The sequence below is a fragment of the Miscanthus floridulus genome, chromosome 3 (assembly GCF_019320115.1).
Source record: "Miscanthus floridulus cultivar M001 chromosome 3, ASM1932011v1, whole genome shotgun sequence".
NCBI lineage: Eukaryota > Viridiplantae > Streptophyta > Magnoliopsida > Poales > Poaceae > Miscanthus > Miscanthus floridulus.
The window spans coordinates 19,059,107-19,066,392 of NC_089582.1; positions in this window are offsets into that span (position 1 = coordinate 19,059,107).

The following is a 7,286-nucleotide window of genomic DNA, read 5'->3' on the forward strand; positions in this document are numbered from 1 at the left end:
TCCTGTTTGCCACCACAGAAGCCCCCTCCATCTCGCTGCCTCCCCATGCTTCGCTGCGCGTTGCATGACGGCAGCTGCCACGGCGTGCACGCCGGCCGTCGTAGCGACTCGAGGCCATCAAGGAATAGCCAGGTCTGCCTCACCTTCATCCCTGCCTCCCTCTGCTCCTTCACCGTGACGCACTTGTACGCGGTCGCGGTGCCCACTAGCCGGAGCCGCCCGCGCCGCCCTTACACGACCTCGTCGCCACGCCGGTGCACGGGGCCTGAAGCACCATGACCGTGACATCCCCTTGACGCTGCTCCATGCTCATCACACACGGAGCTAGGGTCGCCACGCCGAGCCATCTCGACCCCGATCCTCTCTACGTCGAGCAACCTGCCTGTTGGTGAGCATCATCCTCGCCAAAGCTCCCGTTTTTCCCTTCCCAGTCATCGTGCTTGACTGATTTGGCCATCGTACCTTGTTTCGTTCACTGCAAGCAAAGCCGCACTGTGCTCCCTCCTTGGCACAGCAGACGAGAGCCCGACGCCATGGGGAATCGGGGTCGTCTTCAATCAACAGCCCTGTTCCAGGCGTCACGTCCGCCGCACGCCGCCGTTTCTGAACTTGCAGCATGGATGAGCCGCCCGCCTCGGAGCCCGTCCGCGCCACCAAACTCCACCTCATGTCGTCGTCTGCAGCCTCGGTGGACGTCGCGCACGATCACCACGGCTGCGTCGATGAACCGACCTCGCCGGCGCCCTGCTCGCACCGGACCCGGCCCGCGCCACGCGACCCTCCACCGGCGGGCCCTCTGGTGAGCACCCTGAAGGCCCAACCTTTTCCTGTGCTTGCTTAGTGTCCTTGCCTATCCCAGTCTTTGAGCTGGCTTGTTCTACTGCCTGCACCGCACAGCAGCAGCTTGGCCGCTGTTTTGCAGTCCACCCGCAAGAGCACGCTGTCAGCAGCACGGAGCCCATAGCCATAGCCATGACCGTGACCTTGCCCTGCACAGACCCAAAGCCGTCTCCTTTTCGTAAGCTCCCTACCTAGCCCTGGTGTTGGGACACGCATGGACACAACGCACACGGCACACGTCGGCGTCCGAGCACTCGAGTGCGGCCTCCTAGCCGCTGTCGCGCACGCACGTCCAATAGCACCTGTACGCGGATGCCATATCGCCGGGCCCCTGCACCCCCATGGCTTTTGGTTCCGCTGTCGCACTCGCGACCCTAACCACCGACCCAAGATCCAAACTTGATCTCACCGAGCTCCAGCAAGCCACTGGGGCAAGACGCGTACCGTCACCGGCGACACCACCGGTTGTCGGACTCGCCATCTCGTGCACGCGCACTTGCATGTGGAGACGCGCGGCCATGCCTTCGCACGCCGTCGCGCGAGCCTCGGAACCACACCGCCTCCACCGTTTGCATGCCCACAGGCAGGCCTACGCTAAGACGCGTGACCAAGACCGCCGTTGCCAAGATCACCATTGCTGAGACCACCGTTGCCGAGACCACCGTAGCCGAGGAACCACATCGAGCTCTCAGCCCAGCTGAGCGGCTTGCGGGAAAGCACCAAGACCAATGGCCCAGTGCTGGCCCTCTCTCTCTTCCTTGCAGTTTGGGCCGACAAACAGGCCGGCCTACCTTTCCTCTTCGCGTAAGCCAAGCCCGGTAGCAGCCCAGTAGCGGCCCAGTAGAAACCGTGGCCTCCCTCTTCTTTTTCAGGAATGGATTTAATCTCCGAAATTCGTAAGAATTCATACGTTGTCAAAAAATTATGAAACCAGTTTCATAATTTTTCTAAAGACGAGCACCACGATGTGGACCAACCCTTAAGTACTTTCCGACCATGTTGGCAATCTTCCCGACCACCTCAGCAATCTCACCGACCACGTTGATGATCACTCCGACCACCTCCGTGATCTCACCAACCACGTCAGCAAAGCTCTCTGACCACCTCGGCCAGCTTTCCGACCACCTCGGCCAGCCTTCCGACCATGATGGTGATCTCACCAACCACCTCGATGACATCTCCGACCACCGACGAAAGCCCCTTCCTGCTTATTCTTATACTCGTTCGTACACTTACAATACATGATCTTGATCTATCTATATCTGTCTGCATCGTGCCCTTGTGCAGGTCTACCCATCCCCATCGCTATGGAATGTGCTACTCCGCGGTCGTGTCGAGTTGTTACGTCTTTCGGTTGTGTGTGTTCTTATCGATGGTTGTCTGTGTTTGCCTGTGAGCCGAGCCTTCGAGCCGGCTGAGGGATCGTACCTCGTTCGGACGTTACGATCGCGGGATCCATCTCGCCATGACCGTGATGCCGAGTGTAACTCGACCCCTCGCTTTTTAGTTGACTTCATAGTACCACGAGTGTTAGCTCCTGTCTTCGGCCCTAGAACATGGATGTGATGGATTCAATATCGATGGCAATATCGATGCGGATATTACCCGCACATTTTGAGCCCTTCGTGACCAAGTTCGGTGGGAGAAAACCTAGGAGTAAACAATCGTAGAATGATGAATGCCAACTCGTTGGCATAGCTTGTGGCCGTGAGTTCACCTCGCCATGATCATGGAGCCACGCCTCTCTTTCGCTTTTAGTTGCTTCTTCATGCTCAAGCCCTTGTATGCTTGTACTCCATTTGACCATCACGTTTCTCTGATTCTCGCGGTGACAACCGCACCACTTCGAATCCGAGAGATATCTCAGTGCCAGTGCACCCAGGTCGGGTACCCTACGAGTGGCTTATGCACTTGGTGTTCTTGAGTGTCACTCCTTCCGATGCCCCGTCTTTCGTCGTGGCGCGAGTGTTGGAAGAAGTGGGCCTTGCTCTTGGATATTCTTGCTCTTATTGCCCCGATAGCCGCTCTGTTTGATTCCGTCTTGCCCATGACGATTGGATCAAAGACCGGACTATTCCCTTTGGGTTAGCGAAGCTATGGTCTATGTCATACCTCGGACCCGTGCGTGTCGACCCGATCGACCGTCTAAAACCATCTTCCCCGAAGATGTGTCTGGGAGCATAACATGGGCGTGCCTAACTAATCCCGCTACTTTTGCTGTGTTGAACGACTGTCTCCTCGGCTCCCGACGTTGATGTGTAGTGTGGATCGAGAGGACCCGTCGCTGTCCAACCTCTTTGCGCTACCGCTTCCTACCATAGCGGGTGAGCCAAAGTACATTGGAGCCAAGTCACAATAGTGTTATTCATTCTCGTATGCTTCTCATGTCCAATTGTGACTTGCGGGATAAGGCTATAAGAGCTGAACCCCGTCGTTCCTCTTCTTGGGGCCCGACTTCCAATCCCCGTCGATTCAATGACACCGGATCGGAAGATCGTGAGCCGTGGTGTGCTATGGATAAGCTTTGGCTTAAACCATCTATCCTAAAGCCATACCGGCTTGGCCATGACTTAAACTTGTGCTTAGCAAACTACCATTTGTGATTCTTTGGCCCGAGGAAATCGGACAACCGCCGAGAGGGCTAAGCCATGTATCTCTTATTGCCTCACTGTTGTTATTGGATTTTCCTGCGTCTTGTCGTCTTTTCAAGTGTTGAGTGATCTCTTGCCTTGCATGTTGCTTTGCGGAGTGGCTGACGATCGGACCAAGAGAACGTGGATGACGACAAGGACTGCGGAATGGAGTCAACACAGGAGGAGGAGACCCCGCTAATGGAATGCCAACGAATGGAGAATTGTACCACTACTACCTCTACATCGCAGGTGTCATGGCAGCACCCTCTTTTAGAGAATCCTATTAGACATTGCATAATATCTAGAACTGCTAGCGCTTTATAATTATTCCTTTGATAGTACTTTGATGCATGCTACTACCTGAGCCATTATTACCCTAATGCAACCCACTCTACCACGTCACCCTGCTTTGTGCATTCGCTCGCTTATATATGCTTACTTGCCTGCTTGCTTGCATAATATACCACTATACTTATTATTAACTCCACTTCGCATTATATCGGGGATGTGATGCTGGTGGTGAACCCCCAGGGAATGGTTTGGCTATGGGTGCCAGACTTGGTGGTGTGCGAGCGTGCTGTGTGTGTCTTGGGTGCGTGGAGAGTGAGGGATGTGTCGACCGAGTTGGAATAACGACGAGCCTGGGGCGAGTCTTGCCATGTGGTGCTACCTGGGCACTTGGATATGGAATACCTGTGGCGGGTAAATGGTAATTGGAGGTGGCCTTGGGTGTGAACCTCGGAGAGGTGGAGCCCGGGGTAGAGGTGCTGTGGTGGCACGTAAAATGGAAAACCCTGATGGAGACATTCTGGCTTGGTCAATCCCTAAGGACTTACTAGTACTCAGACTCACCGGGAATCCTTTACATCCCACTCGCCCTATATGGTGCGGGACGGTCGGACTACTTGGTAGAACAATGCCACTACTGCTAGGCGAACGTGTGCAAGGAGGTACGGGGTGCGCGGTTGCCCCCACACCCTTCTGAGACTTTAGGAGGCCTCGTGGACATGGCTCTTGACATCCGGAGGGCCCCGGCTCTGTCTACGACTCACAGTATCAGCCATCCCAGACTAGACTTGGGATGTTCCAGGGCTGAGAGGTAGGGTGGCATCGTTCTAGGCTAGCAAGCGGCCGGAATCTGCCTAGACGGGGCACCGTCGAGGATGGCTATCTTGTGGGTATGTAAAACCTCTGCAGAGTGTATGGTTGATCGATCGATACATATGCTGACTTGTCGGCTATGGACCTTTCCTGGGTTTCGCTTAAACTAGATAGGAGATGAGTCCTTCTTTTTCTCCCTCCAGGGATGGGGTATTTTCCAGCCGTGAGCCAGGGGCTGCGGGCCGTTGAGGCAAGTGCCGAGAGGGAGTCGGCCTATCGACCTGAGTGTGTGAGATGAGATGTGGTGATGGTGGTGTGGTTATGGTTGGGATGGGTTGGTGGATGGATATGGATGGATGTGAATGTGTGTGGCCGGGAATGTGTTAAAAACTGGATATTATTATTACAATACTACTGTTACTTACTTCTCATGCGCTAAGGATGCAAACCACAGCCAAATGTTAGGATCGCCAGATCCCCTTGTTTTATCTTTTCCACTAAAGCTCATCGGTGCTGACCATGGCCTGCACACCTCTGGCGGTGTGCAGATTTTCCTGCTTCTCAGAGATGCTGACTTTAGAAGGATTAGGAGGTCTCGTGCCTACGCTCAAGTTTGGTTCGGAGATGGAATCTACACTGCACTACGCCAACTCTGATGATGACCCATGAAGGAGGAGCCTTCACTTGATAGTCTTCCGCTAGATTAACTCTGTAATAGGTGTGTTCCCCAGTGATGTAATATCTTGTATTCCTGTAATCTTACAATGTATGACTGTGATATCGACTGATATATGATAATATGATGGAATCAACTATTGGTTTCATCATATTATAATTCATTCTGTGGATTTTCCTTTCGCGGAAAATTGAGGATGTTTCAGTTGGTATCAGAGCCATACTTGACCTTAGGACGAGACCTTTAGTACCAAACACTAGTGTAGAAGCCAAACATTCTATCTGTAGTGGAGTCATAGCTACTAACACTTGATTCCCCGTCTCTACCATGAGTTCTACTACTAACTGACTCTCCCCGATCTGAAAAGTCGACCACTAGGAAATGATTCCCTTTGTCACCCATGCAAGATCGATAGATGTGTGAGACTCAAAGGCTTAGGAGTCGCCTTAAGTCAACACTATGCATATAGGAGTTGTAATGCTGCTTGAGTGCTTGGATCTTTTTGCTTCTTATGCTTCTTGTGATTATATTGCTTGAGTGAAGAATATAGAAGCTATTTTATTTACATGTGACTCCATGACCCTGGCTAACTAGCAGGCTATGAACCAAGACCGCCATATGACTAGACAAAACCTCTAGAGATCCTTGGACACCCCGTACAAATTTGGATTGAGTTATCGAAGAAAACAAAAGGACGACAACTCCTTTTGCAAGGTTCTATGGACACCCTGCCTCTTCGCCGACCGAGCAACACCTAAATCTCGAGGACGAGATTCCTGTAAGGAGGGTGGACTGTAACAACCCGGGTTTTTGGAGAAGCCAAAAATACGAACTTTTTAAAAATTTTCTTGCAATGTGTGAATCATGTAGATGCTAGGTCGAACCTAAGTCAACTAAGAACAATTTATAAATAAATTGTTGCACTTATATAGAATTATTTGTAGGAGAGTGCCTGTGTCCGTGAGTCGGTTTTGGGTTTTGTTCGAGTTGGAGAGCACATCAAGTCCGTAGCAAACTCCCGTCACATTCTTTTGCGAATGCATCTTGAATCCTTCCAAATTTCCTAGAGTTTCTCAATCTTTTTGGATTCCACACGATCTTTATTGAAGTCTCTTTTACTTCCTTGTATCAAGTTGGCAAAAATCCCAAAAGGAAAAATCCTTAACTCTTATCCCAGCTAGCCCATCTTATCACCGTGGAAATGCTCCTAAATCCTAATCCAACCATCTGCACCATCTTGCATGCCACTGTACTTGGTTCTTTAATCACGTGAGTAGTCAGCTGTCTTCCGTGTCTGCCATGCTCCAAGAACGGAACACAACAGCACGCACTGCCTTGCTTGGCTAGACCCAACCGCAAGCAGCAGGCTGGCATGCGCCTGTGCATGGTCCTGTGCTCGTTCCTTGGATACGAGATGCATGTACGTATAGAAGCAGCAGCTGCACCGGAGCCTAGTTTCTAATCTGACCCAGCCGAGCGCCCAGCCTGCCCAAGCCGCCTTCCTCCTTGGCAGGCTTTGGCCCAGCCCAGCATGAGTGGCAGAGCGAGGCACGCGCACCAGGCGCCGCCGCCCCGCGTCATGTGCGTTTCACGCGCAACGCCCGTTCAAGACCCATCGGTCAGCCGCAGTGCCCAGCGGTAGCCGCTCCGCGCCGTGGATGAAGGCCACGTGCTCCCCAACCGCATGGACACCGAGGATCACCGTCCACCGTGCGCAGCACCTTCCGAACCCTAGGTCACGCCCATGAGTTTCCTAGGCGCCGCTGCCGCTCCCGAAATCAGAGCGCGCGCGCCTCGATTCCATGCCCCACCTCGACGTCAGCACCCACCTACCCCGCTTCTCCCTCCATGATCGGATGAACGCCGTGTGGCCACTGGTACGGACGTCGAGGCACCAACCGTCCATCCTCTGGAAGCCCTAGCTGGCGCGCTATAAGAACCCCTCAGCCGCACTCGCCCTCACCCACTCCCTCCTGTTTGCCACCACAGAAGCCCCCTCCATCTCGCTGCCTCCCCATGCTTCGCTGCGCGTTGCA